Consider the following 17,865-nt stretch of genomic DNA (forward strand, 5'->3'; position numbering starts at 1 on the left):
CATTTTGGTGTTGATTTCCAAGCCTCCTGCTCTGCAGTATGCCATCAAATTTCCATCCATGCTTTTGTGAAGCAACTGACAAAAGTTATGTTATGGTTAACCATGTGGTTTGTTCAGATAATTTTTCTTTAGATTTCCGGTAGTAATATATTTTCCAGTTTACCACAGTTTATTCCTGTTTTTGTTATATTCCACTTAGGTTATTTTAAGAGTAAGAAAAGAATCAGATTAATCAAACAATACCAGGCTCACATTGAAATTACACTCTTTGTGCCCTTCATTCATTAACTCTGAACATATGAAGTGTACAGTTGTGAAGAAATGTGTTCTCTGAGCTGTGAGAAAGAGGAATATAAATGTGCAACCTCTGCCCAAACCTGTCTCCCTCTAACAAAATACGTATTACTCTAGTAATCCAACATCAATAGCTGCAACAATGCAAGACAGGTCTTGCACATGATCTAACAATGAACTGTTGAACATTTTTGTGGATTTGGAAAATAATCTATTTTCTATTTAGACAAACTGGCATTCTTGTTGAATGCAAAATTATTTCCTTATGCGCTAAAGCTGTAAGAAGTGAACTTTCTTTGAAAAACTATTGGAAAAATGTGGTCCTTCTAATACAAAAAAATCAATAAACTGAAATTTCTTTTGCATGAAGACTACATTTTGCATTCTGACCACATGATCCTAAGTATGACATAGCTGGCAGCCTTTGGCCTCAGTGATAAAGAATAACTTAAAATAGGTTACTGTATATAGGGCTATTTTCCCAAAGAGATGCACCACCCATCATCTCACTCCAAACACACAGCACATGAATAGTAAATGAAACACAGCAAACCTAAAAAGAGAATATACAGAAAATCTTTCTACTTTTTAAAAACATTCCTTAACCTTCTTTCCTTTATTATGGTCAATTATATTGGCATACCAAAACCAGAGCCATTTGGAAACTCCTTGTGGTAGGTTGCTAATGTCAGTTGTGTAATTTGTATAACTTACCCCTTAGATGAAATGAACAAAAATGTAACAATTATAAAATGTAACAATATATGATCTATATAAAATATATCAATCATGTCCATGTATCAGTATATAGAAATATTACCTGAGCCAGAATATCCATTCTCTTTGTGGCCTAACTATATTTAAATTAAACAAGTTAGGGTAATAAGAAATAATTTATTTTAAAATGGAATTTACACTTATCTACACAAAGCCTTTAGTAAGAGAGCTTTCTACAGAAGTTGAAGAGTGATGAGGGATTACATTTGTACTCCCTACAAGTAGGGTGGGGGCCTGCTCCTGTACAGCTATTGACAGATCCTACAACATCACTCGTGTTGAGGAAAGCAGTGATTTCTGCAGTTTTGTTAAGTCTCTTCTCAATAACTTTTCTGTTTGAGTTGACCTATTTAGGAAGAGCACAGAAGTTTACTGGTGTGAATTTTGTAGGGTGTTAGACGTGCTGTTCCTGCATTTTCATCATTCTCTGGGGAGAGTCTCATTACAGCAGGTGAGTGGAAGGAAGACATTTCTACTAAAAGTGAACTTTGTTCTTAAAATCAGCATATAGAGGGCTTTGCAAAAAATTGATAAAAACTCCTTGGATTCTATAAATCAAAATAGTTTTTGTGTTTGATTTGCACTTCAGTAAATGGGAGGTCCACAACCTATCATGCCTGTAACCTTAGTTCTTGCACTTGGATGATTGTAAATTCCGTAAAACTGTGACTTCATTGTGTGTTTTTTCAGGAATGAGAATGACTTCTTTGCAGGAACACGCTGTCTTGCTGTGTATCTTTACAACACTTCTCAGCACTATGTGATATGCCTGCTCATTCATCCCTACTCCAGAGTTGCATGTGAATTTAAAAAGAAAAAATTTAATAAATGCCCATACTTACATGGGATTTAAGTGATATTGGTAAGTAGAATGCTGATCTGGATGCCCTATTAGCTTGATAAAATAACTGGATTAAGTTTTAGGTATTCCTTTGGTTCGTTCCTATAATGAAGAGTATCTCCTGTTCTAGCTGGAAGTTTCCATAACAGTCCATCTGGCCTTAGGTGGAAAGGATGCAATATTGGATCAGTCACTAGCTGTACACCCTTCAGAATACTCTGGATTTAAGCTTGTTCCCAAATAAGGCTGAATAAGTGCTCTTAAATGGAAACTATACATTGTACACCAAGGTGCTGATGGCAAACATCAAGTGGGTCTTTGATATTCCCACAGTCACAGAACTGGTTAGAAGCGCTGGCTGTGGTCAACCCCCTTTCTCAGCCAAATAGGAAGAACGATGCAATCACTGTGTGTTGTGGAGACAGAAGAAGCGGCTGCTCCGGGCAGAGGGCCGTGTGCTGCTTTTCACGGTCGGCTAACTGGTGTGGGGTCGCGCTCCCCGGCTGCAGCCACAGCTGTCAGGGATTCTTGGGCAACTTGCATCAAGAGAGGCAGAAAAGACTAGAGAACAGGAGGATACAGAGCAAATAGATCAATCTGTCTGGGATGTACAATTAATTAATGGGTAAGGGGGCAACAGCTTTGGATATTCCCATATTGTAGTTATGGATATTATCTGATACAATTTTATTTTCTGTGGCACTCCAAACAGACTTGGGACCCGTTCTTTGTAAACAAAGAAGAGTGCCTCAAATATATTCCCCCAAAAGTTTACTTTCCTTTCCTCCTAACAGAAACCATCCTTGAAATACTGACATTTGGGATATTTGTGAAAGAGAGGCTTTCGTTCAAATGAGAGATGAAATGAATTAGGCATTTCATGGAAACTTCCCTTGTATCTTTGTACTTTCCATGGGGCAAAACAAGGCTCTACAATTACTGAGAGAAGAGACCTAACTGTTTGCTAGCGTTGTGTTGTGCTTAAGCTAATTCCACGCCTCAGTGTGGTTCTCCTTCATAACCTCTCCGGGTTCAGCTTGGGGCTGGAGCTTTCCTCCTCTCCGCGTGAGGAAAAGCCGTGTATTTCAGGGCTGCCTCGAGCAGGGGCGAGCTGGCGCCTGCCCGCAGAGGGGTGCTACTCCGACCTGCGGGACCCCCTCGCTCTGCGGGAGGCAGCGAGCAGCAGCCTGGCTGCTGCCCCCCCAGATGGGTAAAGAAGAAAGTTCGGGTGGGACCGGTGAGAGGATTGATAGCTGAGCGTACCTAGGGTGGTGTGGTGATTTTGAATGCCTGAGGTAACAGGAGTATGGGCTGCTTCCTGGGGTCGCTGCCTGTGAGGGACAACAGGGGGAACGAGGTGGGCCCGAGGCAAGAGAAGTGATGATGGAGATGTCCCGTGAGGAGAAAGGAGGAGCAATAGTGGGAAGAAATGGAGGAGTAAAAGCAGAGAACAGTAAACAAAAGCAAGACATGGTAGGGAATCCTGTGTCATTTCAGAAGTGAGCTTCCAAAGTGAGCTCGGCCTGGCGCTGGTAGCCAGGGCCGGTTTCCGATGGCCAAGGAGGGGGAGCTGCTCCCACGAGGGGCTCGCGGGGGCATGGCAGGCAGAGCTGGCAGCCTCGGCCCTGAATACGATTTTTGGTTTTGTGCTTGCTCATTTGCCTGTTTTCGTATTGAGTCAGCTTTCCTGAAGCTTTTACATTAGGAAAATGAAAGTTTCCCTAAACCTCTGCAGCTTTGTTGCCTTCGGGGTACAGTTAGCAGGGTGTTAACAGAAACCGGTCTGCCAGGTTTAGGTTAGCCTAGATCAAGGGGGTGAGAGCAGGCAACTGAACTTCACAGCCTGTGTGGCTGCGCCTCCAGGATCACCTTGCTCAGCCTGAGGAACCGCAGCTCCTCCCGTCCGTCCATCGTCCATCGCTATGGAGGTCACCCGAGGGATGGGGCACGTGAGCTGCAAGTTCGGTCCCGGTGCGCCAACTCGTGAAAGGCCACTTGGAGAGAAACCTGTCGGGGGAAAAGGGGGTGGAAGTCAACTGCTTGGTTTCACCTGGAGTTCAGTCCTGTCAAAACATAATAAAACAGCATGGTTCTTCTCAGCCGTGGGAAAAAGGGGGAAAAGAAGAAAGAAAGAAAGAAAGAAAGAAATAGTAATTTGTAAGACAGCGTGAAGCACAGATCATCAGATAGTAATTTCTTGTGGTACCTTGTTATCTGTTATTCATATTTGACAAATTTGGGGCTGTGAGACACAAAGAGATCAAGGTAGACATATTTTTATATGTTTTTATTTTTAAATGTTTGCTCTGCTTCCCTGCTATATTTTTTATGCTTAGTTTTGTTTCTGAAGTAGTCCTGTTGATAGCAGTCACACACATGCTCTCTGAGTAGTAACAGGAAAATGTAAGTTCATTTCAGGAACTGCTGGAGGGTGGATGTTTTTCACATCCTGTAATCCTTGTTTATGTTATGCTCTGTGTATTAAGAAAAATACAGTTTAAGTGCACTAACTGAAACAGGAGCTTTATATTTTAAGGTGGAATTAGGTTTAGAAAAATAGTTGTTAGCTACATCACTGAAAAAAACAGATTCTTTCGGTTTACAGCTAGAAGAGACATTCATAATCACTTAGTCTGACTTCCTGACAAGGACTGTGGTATTATCAGTTCTACCTGAATTACTAAAGGGTCTCAGGATATTTTTGAAGGAAGTTCTGCAATGAGTTTTTCGTTTTGTTACTGTAGTTTGTGATTCAGTGTATTTTACACTCAAGTTTGAAGCTTAAATGGAGTGTGAAGTTTGGTACGATTTGGTTCCCAGTGCCTGACATCCTTCACTTGAAACCATGAATTGGCCCAGATTTGCTAAAAACTCACCATAGGCTTAACCACTTCACTCTGTGAACCTTTTAGCAAGACTAGCCCTAGTTTTGTGGTTTCATTACAAGTGTTTGCATGGTTCGACCTGGCTGGGTTTGGCGTGAAAATGCTTCGTGTGCTACCCCTTTTCCCTTACTTTCACCAATCCCATAATTTAAAAAATGAATCATAAATTTTAAAGGGAAATCAGTTAGTTACATATTAAATTCTATAAATTATATACTCTTTTAATCCACAAATCATAGTTATATGATGTAGTCCAGCACACTTGGAAAAAACCCTACTTTCTGTCTGCTTCTTTTGGTCCTCTGAGGCCATGCCTGTGTTTTAGCATTTGCTCTCTAGAGAAATTAGTGACAAAACTTTCATTTTTCAAGTGATACAAAATTTAACCTACAATACAGACATCAAATAATTCTTAAATATGGATTTATTGATAAGCATAGTCTAATTTTGCATGTTAATGTCAGTAGTGAATATTTTGCCATTGATATTAACTTTTTTACATTAGGCCCTGCTCTGGTTCTTAAGGTCTTAGATTATTGTTTTTATAAATCATGTATTCCAGGAAGAATCATTTATCAAAATTTGAGTGTGGAAAAATAATCTTTTTGAGACTGGCTTCTCACAAATCCTATGAAAGTAAACTAGAGGAATGTAATTGTCCTCCTCTTTCTTTTCTCAACAGATTTTAGATTGTAGTTTCTTATTTAATTTTTTACCGTTTTTCTAATATATAAATCAGATATTTCCTCAGCACATTGCCTAGAGAACAAAATGGGAGTTTAAACACAAAACCTTGCATTTTACAGAATCATTACAGACCACACAATAAACTTAGGTAAATATTGAAAATACCCCCTTCAATATATTTGTCATTATATTCTATATCAGAATGCATAAAGTATGACTTGTGGGTGAAAGTTGCCCCCTACTGTCTGATACGATGTTTACATACAGGATAGTAATTCACAATAAAATTTAAGATTAATTTGTTCGTACTGGTTCTTTAAAGAAAACACTTTAATTCCAAATTTTAGATTTCTATATGGAAGTATGGTACGTACAAGAGGAGATGTTATGGGAAGAAAATGAGCTCAAAGAGGTTTGAACAACTTACAGATCCTCTCTGTGCCAGTGTGCATGTCTCTGCAGTAGCTGGTGTAAATCATGACTTGTCCTGCAATCCTTTCTGCATCCCAACAAAATCAGTGAAAGCCATTAGGTAGCACCGATGTGAATTAATACTAAAAATAACAGTGATATGTTTTGTTTTCTTTAGGCCTGCACATAAGTGTGAAGCAGGTTTGTCATTTAACAAAAAAAAAAAAAAAATGGTTTTAAAATTAAGAGTAGTTACAATTGAAATAACCATTTCTTTTTCCTACATGTTTATTTCAATAGAGATTTCATGTTTTTCTGCCCAATGCGGCTCTCCCAGTCAGCAGTCATCACAAATTCTGACAAGTTTAGATAAAAGGTGAAAAGCCACTTGAGGAGAGGAACAAGGGGGATCACGGATGCAAGGAAATAAATGTGTAACTAGCCCAAGTGTTGTTGAGATGTTGATCTGTGTTCCATTACATATAAGAGTTGGAGTTAAAAAATGGAATATTGATGGAATCAGTATCCATGGTGGTTGTTATGAACCTTTAAAGAGATTTTATTTGATTTTAAATATTCACTTTCAGTGTCTGATTAGTGGCTGCGGACTGCCTCATTCCAACACCTTATTTTGTTTATATGATAACTATAGTGTATCCTTCTGTGAGATACCAACCTGATAGGTTAATCTGAGACTTTTTTGTTCAGTAAAATCAAACATTAATAAAGAAACAAATTTACAAGTGTTTAAGCTTTTAAAATACTCTTTTACAGGATACTGTGAATTGACTTATACTCTAAAGACTGAGGAGAAATTGTCACAAATGGCAAACCTCTGAGAAGTTTTTAAAAGCATTGTCCTAGTCACACTGTGAGTATGTGTTCTTATTTGTACAACACAATTTCTACTTAAAGCAGCTACAGTGATAACAAAACAATTGCCAATATTTGTTTTCAAATTATGTCCCTCAGAGCAATTTGCATATAAGCATCTTAAATTATTCAGTAATGAATGGCAAACAACATTCTAGCAGGTGAATACTTATTTCATGTTGTCGTTATTACTAACATTAAAATACCAGTTTTGTTGGGTATTTTCATGAAATAACAGCATTCTTAATCTTTGATTTGTAGTTTCTGACAAGGAATCCTTAAAGCATTTTACAAACTGAGTAGCACATCAAAATTATTTTGAAAGGAAGAAAGTAGGAAAAAATTGTCAATTGCAAAGTACAACACAACAGTACAAGGATTGAAATTGCAGGGATAGTGAGGTATTTAGAGTGTAATAACTATAGCTATAAAGATCAGTAAGTGCAAGCTACAGAAGTACTCCAAAAAAAAGTCATTTTTTCAGAGTTTATTCTTAGCTTCAGTCTTGCTTTACTGTGGGTCCAACCATGGCTCCAGCCCCAGCTTTGTAGTTCAGACAATATGCACTCAAGGCTGGTGTATTTTGGAAGGCAATGCCCACTGTTTCGCTCTTAGTGCTAGTACCTGTTGTTCCTCTCTGTACTTCTGAATTTTGTATAGAAACCTGTTTCTGTTTTTGAGGATTCATTGTCACTGTTGGAGAGATGTCAACCAGAAGTGGGCAGTTTATCTTTGAATGATATGGTAAATGCTAAGCTTTACATGCCTGTAGGGGAGGAAAGGGTAAGTTCAAGGAAGAGAAATCCACAGAGGCTTACTAAATGCTTAGAAACCACATCTGGTTCAGAAATGCCCTGAGCTGAAAACAGGTAGAGGGTAAGAGAATATTAGGAGGATGTATCGTGTATTCTTGCCCTTGTTACTCTTTAGGCACATACCCTTAGACATTGCTGGAATCAGGATACTCGGCTAGATGGACCTTTGTTCTGACCCCATAATATAAATTATAAGTCACTGGTCTTGGAAAAGCAAATTTAATGAAATTAAACCTTCTATGTAAGCCTCTTGGCTTTCTACTCTGTTGCTCAAAAGAAGTCTTCAACAGTGTACTGCATTCATCACAGTCTCTCTTGGGACAAGAGTATAGTAGCTGCTCCTAAACTGGAAAAAAACTAAAAAGCAATTGGGAACTGACATTATGAAAGCTGAAGCACAATACAGGTTATGTATTCTAATTACTCAGGTTCTTTTTTTCTTGAATTCTTTGCATGCCAGAGGCTGTGAACTGTACCTAATTTTAAGTTTGGGGTCACAGTGGAACCTAGGTATTCTGTTACCCAATGATCAAATTATCACTCTTTGTGGTTTGCTGATTTGCCACTATCTCTGCTGTTCCAGCCACCATTATCATTTCAAGAATTTAGGGTTTAGTATATATGCTTTGAAGTTATTAGTATATCTGAAAATACATACTTGCATAAGCAACCAGTGTGTTGCACAAGTATGAACTTCCTCTCATCTGAACTGTGATGTAGTCCCAAAATGTTCAGTTTAACAATGTTTCTCTGCAACACAAACACACACCGTATATTAATCTGCACTAAATTAAAAAGAAAAAGAAGGCACTCTCCTTCTCTCCCACAACAAACAGGGTCAGACCAAGTAATTGATCTGATTCAGTATTTCTGAAAGGATCTAGGATGATCAGCTGTAAATAAATACCTGGCAGTATTATGAATGTCCTTCCCAGAAAAAAAAATATTTTAATCTCAAAAGTTTAAAGAGAGGCTGGCTGAATCTTTGAAGAGGAGATCTTCCAAAGTTTCAGAGTTTTGCTTTTTGACATTTATTGTTGTAAACTGGATTTTATTATATGTATGAATGTCTAATTTCTCCTTACTTTCACTATTATATTGCCAAATTTACATAAAGTGTTAATGAGTTTATTGCAGTTCTTGTGGTAAAAGCATCAATACCTGCATGTTTTATCTTGTCTATATCTACCATGTCCCTGTTGATCAAATGGCCAGAAGTGAAACCAGGCCATTAATTGTGTATACAGTTTGTGTATGTGTTATATATATTTAGATACATACATTAATATGCAGTATGAATGCAAACATTGTATTATAGAATATTGACTTGAATATTTTCCTCTATATTTTCACCCCATAGATGATCAATCTTAATACATTTCTTAGCTGTTATTCTACTGCAGCTGACTGACTTGTTTTATTGATGGGGTCCTGGATCTGCATAAAAGTAGCAACAAAGAAAGGTATTACACTGGGCAATGCTGAAGTATCCCAGGGCAAAGAATTTTTTGGTTTTGTTTTCAAATGCATAGCGAGGCAAAAATCCATCTATCAAATTAATAGTAAGGTCCTGTTTAAAGAAACAAATTCCTACTCGTGTCAATACATTTACTGTAGTTTCCCATTAAGCCTTGTTGCAATTTATTTCCTTCTTCACTAGATGCAATGTATTTGACTGAAAAGTAGTTGCAATAATGTGAAGTTTTCTGTAAAGTCATGAATACCTTATGTGAGGGGAAATGTGTTCAGTTGCCTGTTGCTCCACAGCCATTAATCTGTTGAATAAAGAGTTTGCACATGGGTTCACTCAGAGAGTTAACATCTGATTTTACATGGAAATATTTGAAAGAAAAAGTACAGCATAGCCTGAAGCCTGTTTAGAAAGATTTTAGAGATTTATTTAATGCAGTTTCTTGCCTCAGTTCCTGTTGCCTACTTAGAAAAGAATGTTGTTTTGAAATGTAAAATGAAATAAGGGGAAACAATTCAAAGAATGTTTCTACTGGACAAAAAAAAATCCCTTAGCTCAAACACATTAAAAAAAAAACTGTTTTCATTACTCATTCATTGTTCTAGTATTTCATTATCATCTATATTAAATCAGATGACTCCCTACCCTCCAGGTCTTCTCTGGTGCTTTGGAGATAAAATAAAGGGGCAGGAACTACCTTCATTTATCAACACATGAAATAACGTCATCATTCTTACTGGGATAGTATTTAAACAAAGAATGAAAGCAATTAGTAGTTATTGTTTCTCTCTGCGGAGATAAATGTTTTCTGCAGGAGCTACCGATCAGTTGATCTTCTTAAGTTACAGGGCAATACTGAATCTCAGTTTGATCTTAACATGGATTTAGAATGGTTCTGGTTTCCAAGGTGAATACAGGAAATATTTCATCATAAGGTGTGGCCCTGTTTGCTGTTTCCATTAGTACTTTTGAATTTATTGGCTTTGGGAGGTTGTCACTCGGGGTTGGATAGAATGTGGAATAGGCCATCTGTGTTAATTAGCTGAAGAGGTTGGATGATCCCTTGTTTTAGTAAGACTGTTAAGTGCTCAGCTTCTGACAGTTACCTCACTGTTTGCTTATTGCAATGGACTGGATGTGGATGTGTAGTGACACTTGATTGGAATTTCCCCTGCTGCTTCTCACAGTGTTTTTTAATGATATTGAAGAGACTTAAGACTTGAAGCTAACTCTCATGCAATCAGAAATTGCATTGTTTTGACCAAAAAAAATTTCATGTTAGGTTCATATTATGTACTTGGCTTTAAACACAAGACATGACCTACAACATGCAAATACTTCTCCAAGTTATTCTTTAAGCCACTAATCTCTGCTTCAGAATTTTTAAAATCTAACTTTAAAATCTTTGTCAGACCTAAATTGGTAAATTGTCTTATACAAGCTTGTTCTGATATAAAAGGCTGCATCAAACCTTGTGTTCTGTTTTGTGTCTGAGATCTGATGCTTACTCATTTCCGAGTGAATTCAATTCCTTAATACAGTTGTAGATGAAAGGTTTTTTTAAAATGAAATTTGCTGACTGCTATGGATTTACTAATTACGAGTAACTGTGAACTGTAATCAAATGGCTGTTGAATGTCCTTAAGATTATGAACATACAGTGTTTATATTCTGAGCTGTGCTTTACTGCACATGTGGGGTTGCCCATAGAGACCAGCTGGCCCATGTGCCTGCAAAGCAAGCCAGAACTCTTTAAATGGTTCCTGACTGAATACAGAGAACCAAAAGGCAAGAAAATTAGGAAGTTTCTTTCACATTCTTCTTTACTTTTTGCTGCTCTTAGAGATAGCAAGCATTGGCTATAGACAGAAGCCTCAGCTCCTTCAGATGCCACCTGGAATGTTTGGCCACAACTTGCCTTTAAGAAACTTCTATAAGAAGGCTTCCTTTTCTTATCCAGTACTTGGAAGCTTGTAAAAATATATAGATACAGGCCGTGCAAAAAAGGGGCTTTCTTGGCCTGCTGAAGAGTGAAAAAACAAGCAATGGATGCAATAAGAGTGGAGAGTAAAAAGAAGCTGTGAAACACAAATGTTGGTGTGAGAAAAATCTTTCATTCTGAGCTGCGGTCACTTGTTTCAGTAGAATTTTTCAGGAGATTGTCTCTAGAAGCCAGTTATTCCCAATGGACCACCATTGCATAGAGATGAAATTACTCTTATTATATTTATTTTGAATCTAGGATATATAACGATAGGTGTACTCAGGACTGAGGGTGTGGCTTTCTAAATGGCATGTTGACACTTATCAGCTGCTTGTGAAAACTTCCATCTGTGCTCCCTTGATTGATAAGAAAACATCCTGTTCACAGATTGCATCCTGTTATTCTGTAGGGAAACTGAATTGACTAAAGCTTGGCTTTCCAAAAGCATAGTCTAATGCACTTGAATGTATACAAACATATTTAAAGAGTATTTTGAGTAAGCAAATTCTTTATTAAACGTCTCAATACATATTGTCCAGAACAATAGAGGCATATATGCCCTGGAGTTAATACATGGATGTGTGTGGCAGATGGGAGGCCTGCATATGGACGTTCAAATCCACATCAAGGCTTGTATCAACTCAGCATGATACAGAGTTTGAGAATGGCTGTTTGCAGAGCTCTGGCCAGCATTAGCAAAAAAAAGCAGGGTTTGCATTCCTTAGTGGTGTCGTAAGTCAGCCTCTGTAAACCTTCCTTCATGTGGGTGCACATCATTCTTCAAGCACATCCTCAGTTTAGACTTTAACTGTGACTCACATGGATAATGTGTTAATCTGACAGCTAATCTTGCTAAAAGATGGATTAACTACTTTGTACACATGACAGAATATCTAGCAAGAGGCATGATTTTGCTTTTTAAACACTCTATTTTCTTCCAGTGCAGTCCTCCTCTGTTTGTTCAAGGGAACCATCTGCTCATCAGAAATGGTTTATTCTTACTACTACTACTTGAAAAAAGATGGTTCCTAGTTGCCATTTAACCTCAGAAAACTTTTTGAGTTTTTTCTCCCTGATAATTCTTCTTGACATTTTCATATCATCAAAGTTAACTATCTTCCCGGTAAAGCTATTGAGGACACAAAAACATCTGTGAACCATGCCCTGTAGTTAAATACCTCCCAAATCAGGATTAGCAGTCACTGTTTTTTTTTTTTTTTCTTTTCCCCCAGGAAATAAAATGCATGAGTCCTTAAAAAGAGGATGAATTTCTGATTAACTGAAATGCCACCTTATTATTAGCTTTGTCTGTAATAAAATGCAAAAATAAAGTAATGAAATTTTACTTTTAGAAGACACTAACTTCTGCTATATGTTGTTCCTCTTAGGCTCTCAAATCATTTCACAAAAGCCCCATAAAACACATCAGGAATAGGGTAAAGGTCATTCCACCTGCTGTGGATACTAAAACTAGTGTTGTTGCCCTAATTGAAACTCACAGAAAAGTAGTCTAGGACAGAAAGCTGAAAACAAAAATGAAGCAGAGTAAATACCTCCTATTCTTGGAAGCAGCACAATGGATAACTGTAAGTTGTCACTCAAAAGAATGAGTGGAATTAAAAACATATTTAACAGGTAACCAAAAAAAGGAGATGCTATCTTCTGAAGTCATTAAAAAGAAGTTCCAAAAGAATTTATCATATAAATAAATTCTAAAATTTAAAAACTATTATACCAAATATTAGAGATAGATGTTGCAATATTTTTAATTTATTTTATTGCAATGCCTGTTTCAGTTGAAGTAGTTTCTGAAGTGAAAAGAAATCCCAGTTTAAACTTTCCATTACCTTTCCCATTAAATGCTGCAGTGTATTGTTTTTTATTTTGAACTATCAGAGGGTTTCTTGCACAAGGTTCCACACATCCACATGTTTGGAAATTGTTTTATGCATTCACTGCCAAGCAGAGTTTTGCATCTTCAATAATGATCAGATATTAGTTTGTGTGTGGAAATGTGCAGTAAATCAGTGATTAATTTTTTTATGTCTTGCATAAAATCCAGAAATGGTTATGTAATTTAAGCCAGAACACCAGAAAACAAATTCTATTGTCATATACTAAAAAGGGCCTTAGCGCAGATACTAAATACCTAAATAAAATGTTGAGCTTAATAAAATGAATTGCTCTAACTGTTTTAGTTAAAGGATTCTTTTATTTGACTAAGGAATTTCTTGAAATAGGAGATGATCTCATTATACCTAATTACATAATATCTTTGTGCCCCAGCCCCTGGGTTTAGATGCTGCAGACACATGATTCAGCCTGTGGGTCACCAGGTACCTGAGACCTAATGCCCTTACTCCTCAGGAGTGATCCGAGCCATGAAGTGGAAGCTCAGGTAAGTGCTTTTGAGCACTGGAACTGTAAGGGGAGCTCTTTGAACTATGTTGAGCTGGTTTAAATATACTGATCCCGCCACCATTGTAATTGGTACCAAAACTCTTGTTGACCTAAGTTGACCCAAGCCTTGATTTATCCAGTCGTTTTCAAAGATGTATACAGGTTAGTCTATACACTAGCAAATTAAATAATTTGTTTTATGGCATGCACTTTAAAGCATTCTGTGGAGGAAATTGGCAACTTATCTTCACGTGCCTAGATTCAGTGCACAGCTGAACTATTTTCATCTTTTTCTCTCTGCTCGTCTTTATACACAGAGAGAGATAAATAGATCTCTCATATTACACAATATGTAAATCTAGTAGACAGTATTACATATGTGAATGTAGCTTAAAACAATAGATAGCTGTTACACATGAATTTACTAGGGCATCTTTTCGACAGCTTAGCTTTTAAAAGTGACTATTTTAATTATTTAGGCAGAATCAGAAAGTTTTCATTTATTTAGAACACAGACATCTCTGATATTTTATACAATATAACTTGAAGCACATTGCAACATCTGGATAGACTGAATTCATGTCATTCATCTGCACAGAATGCTTTTCCTTGCATTAAAAAAGAGTATGTAAAAATTGGCAGATATCTCTGTATTATGACTGAATAAAGAAAGTAACAGAAGAGGGTTATTATCAGTCATTTAGGGAAATTCTCTGGGTGATGAGAAGATAACTTTTAATTCATTGGTTTAAAAAAATTTATCTCCTTATAGATAATTTTGTATTCTATGAGTGATTAAAAAATAATTTATTCCTAAATGAGATAAGTTAACAAATTTATGCCGCAATTCAGTATAGTATATTCTTAACCTTAAGTACCCATACAGTCCAACTGAAGGAAGGAATTTATGATAAACAGGATACATCTTATTTTCCCTCCGAGAATCCATTACCTTGCAATAAACCTTGGATATTCCCCAGTGTTTTCATTATTGACATAATGTGTTAATTGAATCAGCAAATAATTTTCAGTCTGAAAATCATCTTCATGGCAATTAGCAACATCAAATATACAATTTATATGAAATGCGTAGGATGTGTAATTGACCTAGCTAATCAGTAGTTTGAATTTCGGTCTATATTCAATGTAAATATATTGAACCTGGAAGTGCTGACTAGTTTATCAAGTTTAGATAACTGTCTTGTCATTTAGCTATTAAGTACTGTAACATGAACTAATAATTGTACAATTTTACTGTACAATCAGAAATTCAGTTTCATGAGAATTTGAACTAAAAATTAATATACTTGGACAATTAGTGCTTGTAGAACCATGAGTTTCACAGGTGTTTACCAGAAGTGAACCTCAGTCTGAATATAAACTCATGTACCTGTTTTTTTCACATAAATTTAGGGCTATAAGGCATTTGTGATCAATTGAAAGCTTTTAAATCACCTGCACTTCATATGTATTTGACTGTGGCTGAAGGAACTATGTCATGGGACTATAGAGGGCAATACATGGCCTTGCAGGTATCCAAAACTTCAGACTTGGGGAGGGACTGAAGTGACCTAATCCCATCCCGCAGAGCAGTGCAGGGTCCCTGTTTCTCGCCTCTGCCTGTAAGCCGTGCTGTTCCTTCCCTTTTATCTCTCTGGCTCCTTCAGGAGTGTCTTTTGGCCGGAGTGACTTTTTGGTTTGCAACTTCTAGAACCAGGCAAGTTTGCCAGCCATGATAGAAAGTCAGCTTAACTTTATAAATAATAATAATAATTTTAAAAGTGTTTCTGGTTGTTACAGCTCTCCGTGTTCAGACCCTGATTCCGAATATCAATCCCTTACCATGGATAAAGTTCCTGCATATATAATTTGACTCTCAGAACTTTACTGATACCAGTTCCTTCTTAGAGGATGAAGTAGACAAAATATATTGAGAAGCATGAAAGAATGTATTATTCAGATGTTTGTGCTTATTTGTTTTGTTGGAGGTTTTTGTTTATTTTGCTGCAGGGAACCAAGAAGTACTTTGCTTTTTGAACAAGTGGTATGACCGAGGTATAGGAAGGAAAGGATTAATTTTACTTATGAACCTTGTATTGTTAGCCACAGCAATAACTGTAGACATATTTTACTCTTATAAATAGCTCCTCTTTTATCTAACGTCTTTCAGTCAGATGGTGCTAAGATTCCTCCTTCCTCACTGAGTCCTAAAATCCATATTTCAGCAGTATGTTTTATATGTAATACAATAAAATCCACAAAATGTGTTGTTGCCTTACTTTTTGGTACAGTAGCATAAAATTGTGAAAGGAATAATGGGTGTAAGAGATGAATAGGAATAGTCAGGTTTGGATTTAATTTTCTAAATGAATTCAGCTGGACTGACAGCCCTAGAGGTGCCCTTAAGCAGAGAAATTGTTAGAGAAGAAGGTTAGATTAGGTGATAATTGCAGGACAGAATAAAAGTTGAACAACTGTTTTTCTTTCTTTCTGGATTTTTGAGGAGAACTGAATCTGTTGAGCATATTGAGAAAATGGGAAAACAGTGGGCTTTGCACATTGTTTGTACTGAAAATTAAAACCTCAATAATGTAAAAATGCTGAAAAGGCTGTATGTATATTCCACCAAATTCCAAACTTGTATCGCCAAGAGGGTATTTACTTATGTTATGGCTCCATCTACAGTCAAGAGGGAGAAAATCTTAACGTTTATGGCAGATCTCTGTTTCTGGGTCTTCACTGACTTACCATGTTTAACATTAACACGCTCTCTTCCTTTATTTGGTTCAGAGTATTTCAAGTTGATTTGCAGCCACAGTTAAAGTAGCTTGTCTCTATTTCCAGAAAAGCAGCTAATAAAGTTGTATTCCCCATTTCTTTATATGCTGGTCTGGTTGTTTTAAATTTCAAGTACAGTTTTATTAGCAGGCTAATGCTATCATGGGGAATCTTACCATAAAATCTCACTCACCCATTTATCAAGTCCCATTTCTTGAATTTTTAGGGGGTTTTTTGCCCCCTCCCTCCCCCAATTTCTGCTTGAGAGGCTGCCGTTTGTTCCTCAGATGATGAGCACCTTTCTACTGATTTCAGTCTAAATGTATTAATGGGCATCTTGTATCCTCTTTTTTTTTCTATGCCAGGATTGACCTTGAGTTTAAACAGATTGGATGTAACCCACGGCCTTGATTTAAAATAAAGGTAGTAAACGGTTACATTACTGAACTAGTGCTATTTCAAATGGCATGTATTTGTCATCCAAATACAAACTGGAATTTAACTTAGGTCTTGCATTTCTTGGGAACAGTCAACCAGAAGAGAAAACAGCCACTTGTGAGGAAAATGATGCTAAGCAATACCTAAGTGCAGGTATGTTTTTATTCATCTATTACTGTCTGATGAGAAATTGATTCTAATCTATTGAATAATTAATCTTAAATAAGTTTAAAAAAAACAAAAAGGCAAGATCTTCACTTATAAAACAAGGAAAAGTAGGCAGTAATGCAAAAAATAGGGAAATAGTTAAGTACAAAAAATAACAATAAAAAGGAGGACTAAAGGTGGGCCAAGACGAAGCATTGACATGGTTTACTGAGGGTCTCACACTTAAGTTCAGCAAGCAGACAAGTGAAGTTGAGAGGACAAAGCCTGGAGGTACAGAGATCAGTCCCACAGTTTTGGCATATGAATAGTTAATTAATACTAATGAGAGTTTGGCTACTGACTGCACACTAGTAGCTAAGAAGTGCATAGAATAGTAGGCATTTGTTTGAACATAAGCAAAAATGTTAAAAAGTTATAAGAATCTGAACAGAACCATTGATCTGAAGTGGAGAGGGTTATTAAAGAATGTGACAACTCTCTGATTACTAAGTTTAAACACTGGGCTTTCTAATCAGAAAAGGAAGTCTAAGTAATTGAAATAAAGCATAAATAAATAATTATTTGATTTTTTTTATAATAGCTGATAACTTTTTAATAAATGGCACAAAAAAATATCCTACAAATTCAGACTCTGGAAATTTTCTTCTGAAATGAAGCTTACACAAAGTGAATGAATGCTTTCTCTGCATTTTGTTTGCATTGTCACAGCAGTTCTCCATGCAGTTGCAAAGATCTTAGCAGCAGCTACCTCCTGAGGCTAAATTTAAGTTGCTTACTTCTCAATACCTCAAGAGCAAGGTACTTCGTATTTACAGCAAGGTAGTGTACAATAAGAGAATGCACACAGATGATTACTGTGGAGCAGGTGATAGTACCCTCCGGTAGCCTGTGTGTATGTCAAAACTATTATTTGCTAATGTTCTTGTGAATCTGGAACTGGAATGAATCTCCGTTTGTTCCCTGAATGTCTGTGACAAGTAGGAAGAGTTAAGGAAGGAAACAACAGTTGCAAAATGTGAAGCAGCAGCTCTAGCAGATGCTGC

The 17,865-nt window shown here is 36.8% G+C and overlaps 1 long non-coding RNA gene across 1 annotated transcript in view; it reads left to right on the forward strand.

Annotated features, from left to right (window-relative positions):
- Positions 1–13,329: 13,329 nt before the first annotated feature.
- Positions 13,330–17,865, forward strand: part of LOC135329762 (uncharacterized) — a 30,440-nt gene continuing 25,904 nt past the window's right edge. Inside the window, exons 1-3 of the long non-coding RNA XR_010391394.1 lie at positions 13,330–13,436; positions 16,582–16,639; positions 16,746–16,807. This is a non-coding gene — a long non-coding RNA (uncharacterized LOC135329762). The remainder of the gene's footprint in view (positions 13,437–16,581; positions 16,640–16,745; positions 16,808–17,865) is intronic.

This window comes from Dromaius novaehollandiae, chromosome 13 (assembly GCF_036370855.1).
Source record: "Dromaius novaehollandiae isolate bDroNov1 chromosome 13, bDroNov1.hap1, whole genome shotgun sequence".
Classification (NCBI taxonomy): domain Eukaryota; kingdom Metazoa; phylum Chordata; class Aves; order Casuariiformes; family Dromaiidae; genus Dromaius; species Dromaius novaehollandiae.